This window comes from Lissotriton helveticus, chromosome 9 (genome assembly GCF_964261635.1).
Source record: "Lissotriton helveticus chromosome 9, aLisHel1.1, whole genome shotgun sequence".
In the NCBI taxonomy this organism is placed as follows: Eukaryota; Metazoa; Chordata; class Amphibia; order Caudata; family Salamandridae; genus Lissotriton; species Lissotriton helveticus.
This window is the reverse complement of record NC_136070.1, coordinates 9,979,961-9,998,111: the sequence shown is the minus strand read 5'-3', so window position 1 is coordinate 9,998,111 and position 18,151 is coordinate 9,979,961. Positions and strand designations below refer to the sequence as shown.

Here is an 18,151-nt window from a genome sequence, read left to right as displayed (position 1 = left end):
ATTTTGGAATCCCTTATTTTCGAGACTGATACGCGGCTGCATGTCAGTTACTTGGATTAGTCTAATTTCCTGGATTTGTATATCCGCTCCATGTCGTTGTGTGGAGTTTGGGCGGATATACGAACATTTCTTTTGGCAGCAATTTTTTTCCTCTCCCTTTTGTAGTGGCCACTATTCAGCTGTTTTGGGGTATTTTAGTTATTATTTCCCATTCAGAAGTGGGGGGGTTTTCTGTCTACGGATTTTCCCCCCGAAATTTCACTTCTGTGTCCATGTGGAGAGAGTTATCCTGTAGCATGGAATAATAGTGAATCCTTCAAGCCCTGAGAAACGAACTACAATCCTGTAAGCCTGGACTGGTAAGGGATCGTCTTGTACTTATAAGACAGGGCTTGTGTGTGCATGTTCATAGAGACAATGTTTATATATTGAAAGTCTAAGGGCTGTTGTTTGTCTTCCTATCCAGGTGCAGTCTGTGTCCTATGCCAAATAGAATAGGACAGGCGGAGGCAAGACGAGGGGTGCTTTCACAAAGAGATGTGGATACCAGGTTTATGCACCCGATTGCGTTCTTTTCCAAAACTTTATTACCCGCTGAACGCAATTATACGGTGGCAGAGAGGGAATTGCTGGCCATCAAGTTGTCCTTCGAGGAATGGAGACATCATTTATGGGGAGCCCGCCATTCTGTTACGATATACACAGATCATAAGAACTTGGAATTTTTTCGCTCTGCCTGAGCTCTAACCCAGAGACAGATGCGTTGGGTGTTGTTTTTTAATGAATATGATTTCGTTATTACATATAGACCTGCAGCCCAACAAGTGAAATCAGATGCTCTGTCACGCATACATGTGGATCAAGCAGAAACAGGGCCAGAGAAGGAGATAAGACCCATGATAGCGAGTGAGAAGATTGTGGGAAGTGTTTCTGCAGAAGACTTCATGTCATTAGTTAAGAGGAAAATGAAGGACGTAGATCTAACTCTTTGGTTGTCTACATCGCAATTTGTAGTTCAGAATGGGTCGTTGTATTGTGAGGAACGTTTGTTTATACCTCCTGAATTAAGAGACATCGTTCTTTAATGGTGTCATTCATCCTCCTTGGTAGCACATCCCGGGATGACTAAAACCAAGGGGTTTTGTTTGCGATGGCTTTGAGGGGACACGTTGGCTCACGATGTCCAGGTTACTTCCTCATCTTGGTATGTCTTTAATTTATCCATGGAAACAGTTCCCACAGTCAATTCCTCCCTAATTATTTTTAATCTTGCCACATCCAAAGGTTGTTGTTTGGCATCTTTTCTCTGCAGACTCCTCACCCATTCACTTAATTCTTCGGGTGTTGGACCTACAGGTGTTGCAGTTATATTTATATTATCTACAATTTTCTCTGGGGTTTCAGTTGCTGATTCTGTTGCCATAGGAGTCTGATTTACGGGACCTTGATGTGCTGTCAAGTTTTGAGGTGGAATTGATCCTGATGGACCTGCACAGTTGCTCATTTCATTATTTCCTGAACTAATTCTCTCTCTGTCCTTTTGCGGACCAGCATTATAAGGAACCACTAAGGCATGTTTGCTGCTTTTCTGTTGCTCAAATACTGGTATCACTTGTCCTATAGTTACAGGCACAGTTACTGCTTCCATATTTTTGGGCAATTCTCTAATTTTGTCAGTTAACATTTGTGTGGTTCTGGCTAATTCAATAGAATCTGCATTATCAGGTCTTTTTACGGGCGTGCTTTCTGAATGGGCAAATGGATTATTTTTCCCTAAACTTATCGGCATCGATACAGGACTTTGATTCATCACAGTTTCATTTGGTGGTGCACCTGGTGTCACCATCGCAGAATCCTGCTGATATGGAGGTGGATTTTTATTAAAAATATCCTCCAGCACTTTATCCTTAGATTCGCTCACTCCACATCTATATACTGCAGGCGTTACATGGTTTCTCTTTTCCGTACACTTTTTACGAGTTGTATCTCCAGCACCTCTGAGAGGAAAGAGGCCATCAGTCATACTAGCTTCATGCCATCTTCTCATTCGATCTTCATTTCTTGACCACAATGCCTTCCAAAAGCGTAACTATACTTCCTTCCAGTACAGTACTTTCCTCTTTCATACATCTCATCTTCCCATTCTCCAAGAGCCTCAAATTGAGTAGGTCTTGGTTTTGGTTCCAACTTCATCATCTTGTCTCTCAAATTTCGAAGCACAGCTAAGCTAAATGAATCATTTTCCGGGAAAGCTAGCACGCAATCATCTTTAGCAGAGCTGTGTAGACACAGCATGGATGGAGAAAGTAAGAGCTGGGACTGTAGGTATTGCTCATTTAACACCTTCAATGCTACAGTGTATTTTTCTCCTACGCTGAAGATCCTAATTTCCCATTGTTCATGACAAGGCCAGCTCGTCATAAGCACAGCTCCAGTGGACCTGCATGACGAGCTGACCTTGTCATTAGCATCGAAGAGGTTAAGTCTAGTGCGGGGAAGGAGGTGAAGGAGGCAAGCTCACATTTGTACTGTTGCTTGCTGAACTGTCGTTCGCTCAGGAAGCATAGACTGGAGGTCTACGACCAGCTTTTAGATGGTCAGGTAGATGTGATGATTCTCTCTGAGACTTAGCTGGATGAGGACTTGGAGCCAAAGATCCTAGAGGCACTAACCAGTGGCTATGCGATCACTAGGACAAACAGGGAGTCTGGCAGAGGGGGTGGAGTGGCAATCATATTTAAACACTACATCCAATGCTCCCTCGAGCCTATCACCATCGCTGATAGCGAGGCTGGTTTCTTTACGATTAAAGTGGCTTTGAACTACATTGTGAAAGGGCTCCTGGTGTACAGACTGCGTGGACCCCCCACTCGCTTTTCTCCTAGCTTGATAGATTGTCTCACTCAACCGGCACTACGGTATGATAAACTCTTAGTGCTTGGTGATTTCAATCTGCATTTTGACGATGCTAGGAGTGTGGTGGCGGGTGAGCTATGTCAGGAAATGGCCACTTTCCAACTCAGGTTAAAATCTAACTCCCCTAACCATCGGCTGGGCCATCTGATTGATCCCATTTTTGCGAATTGGGAAGATATAGTTGTTGACTTACCTCTCCCTGTTGTATGGACAGACCATTTCCTGGTTCCTTTTGTTATGAGGCTGCCTGGGCCGAAGGTACAGGAGAAAGCTAAGAGGAGCATAGCATGCCGGAAGTGGGCTGGCTTCTCGCAGGAAAAGTTCAATAGTGCCCTCTCTCAGGGGGGTGTACCAGGGGGTATAGATGCCGAAAGCGCATGCGCAAACTTGGACAGCCAGATTACGGAGGGCCTGGATAGCACCACCCCCTGGACACAAAAAATACCGGGAAGAGCACAACCATCTGCTCCTTGGTATACCGCTGCCCTGAGAATGGCGAAAGCAGACTGTAAACACCTGGAAAGGCAGTGGAGGAGGGAGTATAAAAATACGTTGACGAGCTATCATGGGCTCATTAGAAGGGCGAAGGTAGCTTACTATCGGGAAAGAATAGCGTCGGTGGGTAATTCGACAAGGGAACTGTTTAGGGTTTATAAGGAGATATCTTCCCTAGCTACGTCGGCTGCTCCTGCTTCGGGCTCAGAAAAGCTATGCAACTGCGTGGCAGATTTCTTCTCAGACAAGGTGGAGAAAATCTATTCCACCTTTCCTGACTCCGACCAAGTAGGACACACCTTGGAGGAGGCAGAATACGCTTGGGAGGGTGAAGGGCTGGATAGTTTCACCGTTCCCCCTCCAGAGCTGCTAAATAAAATTTGCGTCAGTGTTAAGTCAGGTTCTCCTAGTGACCCGGCCTCCCCTAAAGTGCTTAGAGGGAGCTTGGAAATTTTGGAGCCATACATCAGACACCTTGTGGAGGTCTTATTTAGGACATGCACAGATCATTCTCCTACCTGGTGGCCAAGACATGGAACTTCCTCCCCGCCCACCTACGTCTGACCCAGGACCACCTCACATTCAGGAAACACCTCAAGACCTGGCTCTTCGAGCAGTAGCGGCACTTCCCCCCCTCCCCCCCCCCATCCCCCCCACCGCCTTGAAACCCTCACAGGTGAGTAGCACGCTCTACAAGTGTATTGATTGATTGATTGATTGATTGATGCTGGAATGAAGCAGTTGACCTTCCGCTACCCAAGAAACCGCATATAGGCCCAGACCAACTGTCAAGTACCTGTCCCAGAATCTCTAGCTTCAGCAGGAGCCGATGTCTGTTCCGCAATTCCCAAACTCCGACACCAAGGCTATAGAAAACTCTGGCAATAAAGAGGGGGAAAGGGGATTGGGAGAGAAAGAGATACGCCACGTCCTCTTCTGGCTGGGCGGTGCTGCAACTGTTCTGATGAGTTATTTCTGTAAAAGAACAACTTTAGCAATCTCTGTGATATTCTCTAGTAACAATGCTCAAACCTAACCTGTGATTACCTGTCCTAACTGAGTGGATTTCTGTTCTCTTGTGGTTGGGGTTCTATCCTGCACTGCCCTTCAGATATATCTCCTGACTAATAAATGACACAATACAGAAGCAAGGACAAATTCATTTCACTTCTTACTTTTACTATATGTCACTATTTCTTTGCTATGTTACCCTTCATTACCTGGCAGTTGAATAAATGTTTATTGTCTTTTCTTTCCTAGAACATACACAGGTGAAGGACATCTCTGCAAGCTCCTGGAAGATCTCTTTGGCAGCAAGCTTGGAAACGTTGGCAATAGCCAGTAGGTATATACAGTTAGGACCTAGTTTTCATAGGAAATCCGCAACATTCTATTGGGTATAACTTTGGCGCCGGTTGAGGAATTTGCGTGTAATTTTCCAAAATTTAGGCGAGCTCCGCTACGCTCCTTCCCTGGAAGTTTCGGGGGGATTCGTCATGCGGGGGCCGAGAAAAAGGGGGGTCCCAAAACGTGTTTTCCCCATGTTAATTTCCATAGGATGTTCAGACACGGCTACAGCCCGAACCGCTGAATGGAATTGCACCAAACTTTGCAAAATTGTACGGACTGGTACGCAGAAGTGCCTTTTCTATATTTGGTGAAAATTGCTCCAGTGGTTTTTACGAAAATTAACTTCAAAAACACATATATCTATATGCGCACTTCGAGCGCTTACAGGTACGGGTACCGGGGAGCGCACCCGGCGCACCACGGAAGTGCGCGAGCGGAAAGGTGATTTTGGGACCCCCTGAGAATGGCTAGGGGGTCAGGAGATCTCTACCCTGCCCCATTTTCGCGTTTTCCACTCTTGTTTTGGGCTCTCTTGTGCCTCAGTTCTCCTGAGAAACAAGATGGTGGCCAACACTTCTTGGTTTGGACAGTTTGGAATGTTCACAGACGACTGCCAGCCAATCAGGAGTGCGCGCAGACCTTACCGAGCATGAGCTGCATTGATTAGCTGTGAACAGTCCAAACTAGGAAATTTGGGCAGCCATCTTGTGCTCGGTAGACAGAGACACAAAAGAAGCAGAAAAACAAACGTGTAGAATGCAAAAAGGGGGCAGGGTAGAAACACCCTCACCCCCTACGGCTGCTCAGGTGGTCCCACAAGGATATTAACATATTTAAACGTTATCCGCTAATAGAATTAGCATTAAGAAAACCTTTGAAATTTATTGAAAGAAATCATAGGTTTCACGTCTGATATAGTTTGGAATTAGCATTTAAAAAACCTTGCAAATTCACTGAAAAAACCATAGGTTTCAGGCCTTATATAGTTAGGAATTAGCATTTAAAAAACCTTGCAAATTCACTGAAAAAAACATAGGTTTCAGGCATTATATAGTTAGGAATTAGCATTTAAAAAACCTTGCAAATTCACTGAAAAAAACATAGGTTTCAGGCCTTATATAGTTAGGAATTAGCATTTAAAAAAACAATTGAAATTGCTCCTATACAGTTAGTTGTAGCCATGTTGTTTGTCGGAAGAGCAGAGTCACAAGAAAACAGTAAAACAAAGTTGAGAAATAAGGAAAGGGGGCAGGGTAGAAACATTCTGAGCCTATAATATTGGTTAGGGGCTGGTACATGGATCTTTAGGCTCAAATTATATATATATATATTTTTTTTAAATGGTGGGGTACTTGTGCAGTACTTGTACGCGGTGGAAAAGGTGAACAAAAAAAGTAGAAGTCCGTTTTATTCATTAGGTCCCAGGGGGGTAAATTACGGGGGCATTTTTTCTGCATAATGGGGGCTTGTAAGGTGCCCCGAGCACTGGGGAACGGCACTCCTCTGGTTTGATTTTGAGGTATGCAGTATGCGGGGGGTTACGGTCCTACTCCCCGCAGTCTTGGTGAGCGGCACACCTCGGGTCTTTTTTTTTTTTCTAAATGTTTTGAGGTCTCTCTCTCTCCTCGTACACGTCACGGGGAACACCACCTTTCTGAGGCAGTGATATGTAAAATGACCTTCCAGCTCCGGGTACGTACATTGTCTGGAGTTTTTTTATTAATGTTGGGAGGGTGGGCTTGCTAATACGTCCTTGTAAATTCCCATGGAAGTGTATGTTCTGGTGCTAACACGGGGTTCTATGGGAAATAACAAGGCCATATTATGAAGCTCATTATCGCCGTTTTATCAGCAGTTTCTTGCCAATAAAACTGCGATCATTTTAACACCGGTCCTTGATAATATGCATCTAAGTTTACTGGTGATAAAAAAAGAGCAATGGTCTATATTGTCAACAAAAGGCGATGCATGATAATGGGCTTGATGATATGTACTTGTGAATAACCATAGCAGCCTAGGTTAGGATCAGAACCCGGGCTGCTATGGGACTTTACAAGGGCCTATTATCAAGCACATTATCGCTGCTTTATCGGCAGTTTCCTTTTTTTTGGTCTAGCAGTTGTGCTCTCTTCGCATGCTCAGCGTCGTTTCGAAGTTCAGGTTTTTTTCTTCAAGTTCAAAAAGCAAACCTTTGTTTATATCAGTTAGTAAATCTTTCCCTGTTCGTGTGATTCATCCGGTGCTGTACTTTTGTACAGTATTAATAGTCATATTTTTTATATATTTATTTGAAAGGTAGTGCCGTGGTGCCAAACGTTGATTACGTACTCCGTCCACCGCCATTTTAGTAGTTTCTCACAGTTGTATTTATTATATCAGTTAGTTAGAACTCAGTAGTTTTCAATCCTAGTCATGAATATCTTACTATAGTATTTCAATATTATTTTTATTGTGGACCGTCAAACCCCTCACCCACAAAATAAAAGAAGTATGTAGCTTTTTTTAATTAACTTTTATTAAACAATAAATATAAACGAAACTCAATTATAACTATATTAGAACTGGCAAAATAAGTTAAACAATGTTATAAAGAAATTGTGAAATGGATTCCAAAAGGTGTCCGATTGGTAATCTGCAAAAGAAAAAAGAAAATTAGAATTTAGAATTATGTAGATGTGAGTAAATGAGCTGAAGCATTACAAGTTGTGGTAACTCTACAGTTTTACTTGTGCAGTGTTGACTCGTATATTCCTGTTCTGTTATAGTGCCACGTTCAAGTGGTGTCTATATGGAAGTGCCTATTGCGTTACTGACGCCCGTTATGGCGACTTATTCCTAATGCATTCCTATGAAGAATTTGTAGATCTAGGCCTCTGTGCTTACCGTTGTATAAAGCTTGCGGCCAAACACTGCAGCCACTGGGATGGACAACTTCAGGTGGGCTGATCTTCTACACGTCCAAGTAGACAGCAGTGTCTAATTTTAAGAGAGATAGAGAAATGATGTCACAGAGAGTGAGAGAGAGAGAAAACAACATTAAAACTGTGTCGCAGTCTGGAGTTGAGATTTTTTGTTGAACCAGACGTAGATTTACTAGCTCTTTGCATCACTTTACCCATTTTAAAAGTGACTCAAAAGTCGTGTAATAAGGTTGATGAACTGTTTGTCAGACTGTTGTAACCTATCTGTTGTCACTGCTCTGAGGTAATTATACATTTTACAGAGAAGCTGCTGTACACTACGCACTCTGGGCCATAATATCAAGCCTTTGGCGACAAAAATTATTGCCACTTTATCGACAGGAAAGTGTCGCTAAAGTGGCGATAATGAGTTTGACAATATGCTCTATGGAATTCCAATCGAAGCTCATGTCAGATGTCCTTCACATCTAACCTGAGCATCGATTGGAATTCCATAGAGCATATTATCAAACCTATTATGGCCACTTTAGCGGCAGTTTGCTGCCGATAAAGTGGCGATAATTTGGTCACCAAGGGTTGATAATATGGACCTCTCTCGTTTCACAAATAAAGCCAACACTACAGTTTTACGAGTGCAGTGTACCTGGTACATTTTACTTGTAGTGCCGCGTTCATGTGGTGTCTATATGAAAGTGCCTACTGCGTTACTGACGCCCCTTATGCCGAATTATTTCTAATGGATTCCTATGAAGGATTTGTAGATCTAGGCCTCTGTGCTCACTGTTGTATAAACTTTGCGCCAAACACATTTGGAAGTGGAGTTCACAACTTAAGTTAAGCAGATCGTCTACACGTCCAAGCAGACAGAAGTGTCTAAGTTTAAGAGAGAAAGAGAAATGATGTCACAGAGAGTGAGAGAGAGAGAAAACAACATTAAAACTGTGTTGCAGAGTCTGAAGTTGAGATTTTTTGTGGAACCAGAAGTAGATTTACTAGCTCTTTGCATCACTTTACCCATGTTAAAAGTGCCTCAAAAGTGGCGTAATAAGTTTGATGATCTGTTTGGCAGACTGTTGTAACCTATCTGTTGCCACTGCTCGGAGGTAATTATACATTTTACAGAGAAGCTGCTGTACACTACGCACTCTGGGCCATAATATCAAGCCTGGGCGACAAAATTATCGCCACTTTATCGGCAGGAAAGGGTCGCTAAAGTGGCGATAATGGGTTTGATAATATGTTCTATGGAATTCCAATCGAAGCTCATGTCACATGTCCTTCACATCTAACATGAGTTTCGATTGGAATTCCATAGAGTATATTATCAAACCCATTATCACCACTTTCCTGCCGATAAAGTGGCGATAATTCTGTTGCCAAGGTTTGATAATATGGCCCCCTCTCCTTTCATAAATAAAAGTTACACTACAGTTTTACGAGTGCAGTGTACCTGGTACATTTTACTTGTTATAGTGCCGCGTTCAAGTGGTGTCTATATGGAAGTGCCTACTGCATTACTGACGCCCGTTATGGCGACTTATTTCTTATGCATTGCCAACAAGGCATTTCTTATGCATTGCCAACAAGGCATTGTATATATAGGCTGCTGTGCTTACCTTGTATAAAGAGTGCGGCCACCGGAGTTCATCATTCGACTTGAACTCTGCTTCTATACGTCAAAGTATTTTCAATAAGTTGCAGAGAATTCCATTGCTGTTGCTCGATAGGCCGTGGTTGCTTCTGAAGGATGTTTGCTGAAGGAAACAAAAGGACGTTTTGATTAGTCATTGTAAAATGAGTTGCATAACTACTATCAAAAGAAAATTTTAATGTGGGTTCTTAATATTCCGTAGTTAAGACTGTTGCAGCTCCAGCAAACAAAGGAAGATCAATAAGTTAATAAAGGCCTGGGACGGCCTCGTGACGCAGAAAAAAAAATACTATCTTGGACGCACAATTAATAATAATAGAGGCCTAAGCACGTGGCGTAGTACAGAAATACGACACAGAAATTTAAGCACGCACAATTTTTAGGATTAGAGGTGTATAGGACCTCGTGACTTATAAAGAAATATTTCAATTATGTAAGTACAATTTAAAACCATTGAGGGGTTGGAAAGGCATATGAAGGATAAAAAAATAGTATTATGCATATACCATTTACAGTGGAGGCTGATGTTGTGACGTCTTCTCTTACCTTTGTTTCTGTTATCTTTTATCGTGTCTTGAAAGGTTGCAGTTTTGCTGAGTTTGGGGTGTTTTCGACAGTCTGTCTGTCATCGCAGCAGAGGCAGGCAAAAGAGAGCATGCTCACGTCAGTGCCGGCATTATATGGGAACCGCGGGGGCTGACCAAACCAAGCCCAGGGCCGTCATTGGTAGTGTTTTCGCGGTCTATAAGAATAATGGCCCTGGGGGACATCACATTGGCTAATGTATTGGTTTCCAGGCTAAATGATAGCAAGCATGCTTGGTGGTGGGATGTGGGTAGTGTGGGCGGGCATGCACCGCGCATGTGCAAGTGTGAGTGTGTGCACCAACAATTAACAACAGAGAGAGATGGGGGCGGTCTTATCATGTGCGCAGAGGCAGGCCCAGAACCGGCTCTGCAATGAGTCAGCACTTCTAATCATTGTCCTTAGCGTGCCCTGAGCTCTGATTTGTCACTGAGAGGGTGATCGCACCATAGTTTGTACTGTTTATCATACTCGGTGTGTACCCGCGCATACGATACGAATATGCTTTGACGTTACGCGTCGCATGAAAGCTTCGGTGTGACATCATGTACAGCGTTCTGTACGCAAAAGGGGGCAATGTTTCTACTTGGTTTAAAACATGTATATATTTAATGTAGAGACTAAGGGCAGACATTTGGGATAACTATGATTTTTTAAAATACTTTTAATTATCCTATATTACTTTTAAAAAGAATTACACAAATCGCAGGAGAAGATCATGCGTACTCGTATTGAAAGAGCTGCCCAAGCGCATCATAGGCGTACGCAAAGCCATGTGACTTTAAAAGTAGAGATTTGATTGGTTCATAACTTTTCCTATTGCGAGTGTTGAAAGTTCCGTCCCATTATAATTATTCGAATTTGACTTTCTAAGAAGAAGCATTTCTTCTGAGAATCTTCTCAAATAGATGGAAGATCACCATAGTAAGAGCAATGGAGTCATCTTCCATCAGTTCTTCAGAGGGAGATTTCATTCCTGAAGAAGCTCCAAAGAAGAGGAAAGAAGCTCTAATTTGGAAGTTTTTCACTTTTCCAGAAGGTCAAAAAAAGGTTAATGCTGCAAAAGTAACCGGCAAAATTTGCCAAACAACTCTTTCAAGGGGTGATCCATGTAAAAAATACTCCTTTCGCACAGCAAATATGGTGCGATAAGTGAAGAACTTACACCACAAGAACTTTGCTCGAGCTGAAAGACGGAGGTTGCACGAGAACCCACCTGCTGCTACACCAAGCACATCATCTGCGGCAGTATTTTCAGCAAGCAGTCCACACCCACATATTGATTCTGACTTTTTCTAAAGTAAAATTTCTTTGCATTTATTGCGATAAACTTTTGTGTTATGGGAAACAGTCTATCGAACTGATAAAACGCAGGATACAGGATCATTGCTGTCCTCGACATTAGTTGTTCTTTTTTTCATTCTTTTGTCCCGGTTGGAATTTGTTGAGAAAACTCAGAAAAAATACAAAACAAAAAAAACAGTTCTTTTTAGAACTACCTTCACTGGTCAAAGAAAGAACTATATTTCTATGTTAGTGTGTAAAACTTTGTCAGAATGAATGTGTAGTTCATAAATGAATGAATGAATATATTACTAGTGTATGGAGAATGTGAAAGTGCAGAGCTATAAGGAAGTGCTATAGCATAAATCTATAAGGTGTTTACCTATAGTATACTGTAGTAGAACTTGAATGTAACATATGTACATAAATATGTTAGAAGTCTATGCTTCAATTTGCATTGCTGGTGAAACTGCCTGGGTGAATTTGTATGTGTTAGGGGCGGATTTACAATCCCCTTGTGCCTCTTTTACACAGCCGTTGCGTCATTTTTGTGACACAGCGGTGGTGCAAAAGATGTGCCATGGTGTGTGCTATTAACAATGTGACGCATCTGGAGGGTGCATTACATTGTAAAGCCATGCGCCAGAAGAGGCTTTCCTGTGCAGAAGGGGGTGCAGCAACGCCTCCTAAAAGTGACTGAGTGAAATTTATAACATTTCATTCAGTCACTTTTGAGCTTTTGAGCTTATGCTGCGTCAAAACCTTGCACATGTTTGAAGCAGGTGTAAGGATTGATACAGCTTTGTGAGCATAGAGCCCCAGAGCATTGCTGGAGTTATGTTATACTTGCAACCGAAGTCAAGCAATAATGAATCCAAAAATTACTTTGCAATTTAGTTTTGTTATTATTTTATAATAAGAATATGAAATATAATATAAAAAATTACATACATATAAATATTTATATTAAAAATATAAGAAATTAGTGTAAAAAGAAAGACATAATAATTATTACATTTACAATTTATCATTTACAAAACCTATGAAATTCACTGAAAAAAACAGGCTTCACACACGTTATAGTTAGGAATTAGCATTTAAAAAACCTTGCAAATTGATTGAAAAAACCATAGGTTTCTCACACGTTATAGTTAGGAATTAGCATTTTAAAAAACCATGGAAATTCATTGAAAAAAATCTAGTTTTCACACATTATAGTTAGCTGAACATTTCTATCAACAAAACCTTTGAAATTCCTCCGTTATAGTTAGCTCAGCTAACTATAACTTGCGCCCCCGCAATGCACTGCTAATTACATCACATATAACATCACTCATGACATGGTCAGTGACATCACTCATGACATCACTGATGGCATCTCAAATAACATCACTAATGACATCACTGATGATATCATCCTTGTGAAAGAATGGCAGACCTATTTTTGGCGAAATATAACCTTTGATACACACCTTCAGAAATAGAAAGTAAAAATGAATAAAAAATGGAGATACCAATACCACTTACCAACAACCTATTCAGTAATTCCGCCATCTACATACGCATGCACTCATTCACCAACAGTTCTCTATAGTCACTATACATATTCTCACTCATCATATGCACTCATATACTTATAAATACTGTTACACACGGACACTCATTCATACAGTTACACATACACATACTCACATATGCAAATAAACTATCACACATCCATTTGTTTGCATATACAGCTATACACACACCACTACACTTACTTTTACAGAAATGTACACATACTTACTCTCTTAAACAATCTGTGATAAAAACACATACTTATTTATACAGGAACATTTTGAATTTGTCACTGTCGTATATCCTTACTTATATACATCGATACTCACACATGTTTAAAACATATGCACTTAGTCATAAAGACACTATTGAGGCAGTCATTCACTCACTAGCACACCCATACACACATTCATCCACCCATGCAGTCCTGCACACATGCTGTCTTCAAAACACATACAAACAGTGAGTCAGTCATTCATGCATCTGTGCCCTAAGTAATACCCGCCCCCAAACCATACAGACACTCATTCTGATACTCAAAAAACCAACTAATAACCCATATAGACACACGTGTTGCTACTCACCAACCCATGCAGCCACTTATACACAAAGTGAGACACTGATACATATATTTACATATTTAAACATTACTCGCTAATACATGTAATCACTACGATACACTTAATAAGTCAGTTATAGAATGAAATTTACAAAGAAAACATCCATTTAGACACCTATTTACCCATTTATTCTTCCATCGACCTTTAGATATACATATATAAAAATATTTATTTTTCTGAAAGACACACATTCAGTGGATGATGTCATCAGTGATGTCATCAGTGATGTCATTTGAGATGTCATCAGTGATGTCATGAGTGATGTCACTGACCATGTCATGAGTGATGTTTTATGTGACGTCATCAGCACTGCATTGCGGGCGCGCAAGTTATAGTTAGCTGAGCTAACTATAACGGAGGAATTTCAAAGGTTTTGTATGAGAGAAATGTTCAGCTAACTATAACGTGTGAAAACTAGGGTTTTGCCAATGAATTTGCATGTTTTTTTAAATGCTAATTCCTAACTATAACGTGTACGAAACCTATGGTTTTTTCAATGAATACATATATATATACATATATATATATACGCGGTACGTAGACGCTGATCTCGCTGATTCTGGGGAAGCACTCCCGAAAATATTTGCGGTACGTAGACGTCCAAATATTCAGCAAATCAGCAAATCAGCTAGATAGACGAAGCGAGACCCAAAGTTGGTGCAAATTATTTATTCTTTATTCCTACACCAATCTGCCATGACACGTTTCGGCTTAACGAAGCCTTGATCACGTGACACCGTCATTGGGGCTGGCGTGCCGTTTTTAAAGTGCAAAAGAGCCGTTACAATAGACATGGTAAAATTACTAACACAATTGACACATAATGTGTAAAAAGACTTTCAAATAGAGGCAAGCGTGAAATCAAGTCACTATATCTATATACAAATATAAAAATATATAAATATATAAATAACAGCCCCATAGGTATCAATGCACAAATTCAGGTAAAATTACAGTGGCAATTTAGAATAATGATAAAACATATAGATACATAAAATGTTTTAAAACATAAATATTCCTAATCATTGCCAAAGATCAGCCTGAAACATCCTACTGTATATTTTGGATATACTATATGCCTAGCCGTGTGCGGATAGCAGCAACAAGGACACTGAGTATTCATATTATGTAACAATACCAAGAAATATCGTTTTCATGGGTATTGGGAATAAACATAAGTGCAGCCCTAGTAGGCGGGTGGATGTTATATGTGCAAAGATTATCATTGTGCAAAATACAATAACATACATGTCATGTATGTTATTGTAACGGTTCAAAAATTTCGTGCTACCAGTGAAGTTAAAATAGTAAACAGTTAACAATTAATCATGTTTGTTCATTCATGTAGAGGGCAGGGGTGTTAGTTCATTACCTTATTTCAGATACATAGGTTCAGGTTAATAGTATCAGTAAAATACAAAAGTAGTGCTGCCTATACCAGGTAAGTGTGACAATCTTCACTAGTGTTAAGCCCATTAGGCATTTTGGTGTCGAGCATAATAATATGGCGAGCTTCTAGCTTACGCAAAATGGATTCCCTGTCTCCACCCCTTCTCTGTGGAGGTACAGTGTCGATCACATAATATAGCAACCCGGAGGCATCTTTCCCATGTAGAAACCACCGCAATGGAGCGCACACCGCTAGCCCATCTTTCCCATGTACTTGTTCAAAATGCCTAGCTACAGGATAAGATGGATCAGCATTAGTGATGGCCCTTAAGTGTTGAAGGATCCGTTTATACACCTGTGGTCTAGTGCTCCCTACATATCTTAAACCACAGGGGCATTTTAACACATAAACAGAATATTCTGACCTGCATTTAAATTTTTCTCTAATCTTGATAGGATTAGGAGATAGCGGAGTCAGATACTCTGATCTACTTACACCGTTTTTGTATGCTTTGCAGGTGGAACATCTCAAGAAGCCCTTACTACCATCTAGCCACGAGCCCGTGACTACTTCAGGACTGCTTGAGACCAGACTATCCTGCATGGATCTCGCTTTTCTGTAAGTTATGCTAGGTGACCTGCTTAACATAGTGCCTACAACTGGATCACTAGTAATCAGGGACCAATTATTCTTGACAATTTTATGTATAGCCTGATGTTGATTGCTAAATCCAATTATCAAGCGTGTTTCATTGGCCACTGTTTTTTTAGAAACACTTACACTGTCATTTGGTGGAGCCAATAGTTGCAGTCTACCAAATCTGTTGGCTCTCTTGATAGCACTGTTGACAGAGTCTGTTGAATAGCCTCTATTCAATAATCTGATTTTACATTCATTTTGAGCCTCTAAACACTCTGTGTCGCTGCTACAAATTCTTCTGATGCCTAACATCTCCCCATAGGGGAAGCTCCTTATCAGGTGCGCCGGGTGGTGGCTAGTGGCATGCAACACAGTGTTTCCTGCCGTAGGTTTCCGATAGAGCCTCGTCTCCAACTGGTTGCTTTCAACGTAAATTTCTACATCCAAGAAGACAATGGAATTTGAACTGATACTGCTTGTAAATTTTAAATTTAAATTGTTCATGTTAAGTTGATCAATAAATTCAGTAGCTTCATTCTCAGAACCATCAAAAATAAAAAAGAGGTCATCAATATAACTCAACCAGGTTTTTATCTTATTTTTTATTGTATAGTTGAAGTATGAGGACATGCGCCTCCCAGTGGCCCATATGGAGGCAAGCATAACTGGGCGAGAAGCAGGCCCCCATTGCCACTCCCCTGGTCTGCAGAAACAACTGATTAGAGAACAAAAACATATTGTTCTCTAAACACAAAGTGATCATATCGACAATCATTTTAGAATGTTCCTGTAAGCAAATGGGTCTCTTGTTCAAAAAATACTGGACTGCCTTGATTCCGTCCCTGTGGAAGATACTAGTATACAGGGATGTAACGTCCAGTGATACCAGTAAATAGCCAGGTTCCCATTTGAAGTTCGACAGTTTTTTAAGCAGGTCACCTGTGTCCAAGACAAACAAGGACAGCAATTTGACATGTTCTTGCAAAAAATAGTCAATGTACCTGCTTACGTTTTACAGAATGCTGTTCCGGGCAGAGATGATTGGTCGGCCTGGAGGTTGTTGGCTGTTCTTATGGATTTTCGGGATAAAGTATATAACAGGTGTCGTAGGACAATCAGTTTTTAGGTACTTATATTCATCCATAGTCAATAGACCTTTACTCCTCCATGCCAACAGTTTTGAATTAATTTCATTACTAGCCAGTTGTACTTCCTTGGTGTTAATTCTTTTATAGCATTTGTGGTCGTTTAACTGACTCAGTGCCACCTCCATGTACATTTTTCGTGGCCATAGGAACACATTACCACCCTTGTCGGATTGACGAATGACCAAATTATTGTTAGTTCGTAGTTTCTTCATTAATTTGTGGTATTCCATGTCGCGGTAGTTGCGTCTTCTCGTTGCATTTGAAATCTTAATTTGCAAATTCTTTAGTTCTGAAGATACTCTTTCATGGAACAGGTCCAAATTGTCCTTTAACATCAAGGGACGGAATTTGAATTTAGGTCTAAAAGGAGTCTTTTCTATTGCTGTGATTGGCCCCCAGCCGGGGACCGGTTGATTAGACCCTTCCTCATTTTGGAGTTCCATCAGTTCTTGAGTTAGTGTTAGTCCTAGGATTGGGGGACTATTAGGTGCTGTGGTTATATATGTGCACAGGATTTCTTCATTGGGTTTGCGCGAACTATGGTATTTTTTCAATTTCAGTTTGCGGACATATTTAAATAAGTCAATTTTAGTGCTGGCATAGTCAAAATCGCTATAAGTTAAACCCAGAGAGAGAATGGCTGTTTCTCCTGGGCTGAGCACTACGTCCGACAAATTCACCACAGTTTTGGCATCTATTGTTTGAGTGCTTATTTTTGTTGCCACTTGCCCCTTTGTCTCTTTTGCCTCCCTCTCGCATTTCCTCCTCTTGTTGCATTTTCTCCTTTTGGTGCGTTTCCTGTTTAGGATTTGTTTGCGGCATCTCCCTGGGTACCTGAGCGGAGGGTCTGCTTTCGGTCCTGTTGAACTACCTCTAACTCTTGTCCCGGGGTGAATTTGCGTAACCCCGACCTTTGACAACGCTTTAACTCTGTGTCTGATTCACTATCAATCTGTGAGATTTCTTCAGATATTGACGAGGCCTCCGCCTGTTCAATGCTTGTAGATGGTGCCACGGGATTTGTTCTGACAATGTTCGTTTGTTGTTGTTGGCGTGATTTTATGTTGTCATACTTTTTGGAAAACATAAATATCTGGCCATGCTCGTAATCAAGTCGATCGCGTTGGAATTTAAACGCCTTACGTTTTTTAATTATGTCTTCTTCACGTTTGAGTCTCGCGACCATATCCTCCCTGTACTTAGTTATGACGGGTGAGCTGGGTAATTTGTCAATTTCACCGTTGATTCTGTCTATTTCAGCCAGTAGTTTGTTTCTATCACTTTCCGCAAACTGAATGAGGATTTCAATTAAACGTCGCGATGAGTCAAGGTTGCATTGGGCCCAGGCGGTAAGCATTAGGGGGTCTGGGTTTTCATAGGAGGGGGCAAGCATTATTCTTAAACCACGGGGCACCCTGCCCACCTCCAAATACCCCGACAGGGAGCTATGCTCCCACCATTTCGCTTGCTCACCTTTGCAACATTTCTCCAACGCCTTGAACAAATCCTTGGCACTATTGGTAGGTTCCGGCAGTGCACCTGAAGATATGTTAGTTGGTGTTTCCCCAGCCGGGGAATCCGAGAACATACCCCTC

At 41.2% G+C, this 18,151-nt stretch overlaps 1 protein-coding gene and 1 long non-coding RNA gene across 5 annotated transcripts in view; one reads left to right on the top strand and one right to left on the bottom strand.

The window, feature by feature from the left end:
• LOC144780855 (uncharacterized) overlaps nucleotides 1-18,151 on the top strand; it is an 800,768-nt gene that overhangs the window by 528,916 nt on the left and 253,701 nt on the right. For all 4 annotated transcript variants that reach the window (XR_013600814.1, XR_013600816.1, XR_013600815.1 and 1 more), the window contains 2 exons: nucleotides 4,672-4,752; nucleotides 15,287-15,387. This is a non-coding gene — a long non-coding RNA (uncharacterized LOC144780855). The remainder of the gene's footprint in view (nucleotides 1-4,671; nucleotides 4,753-15,286; nucleotides 15,388-18,151) is intronic.
• LOC144780851 (uncharacterized) overlaps nucleotides 1-18,151 on the bottom strand; it is a 300,811-nt gene that overhangs the window by 226,156 nt on the left and 56,504 nt on the right. The gene's annotated exons all lie outside the window — the stretch shown is intronic.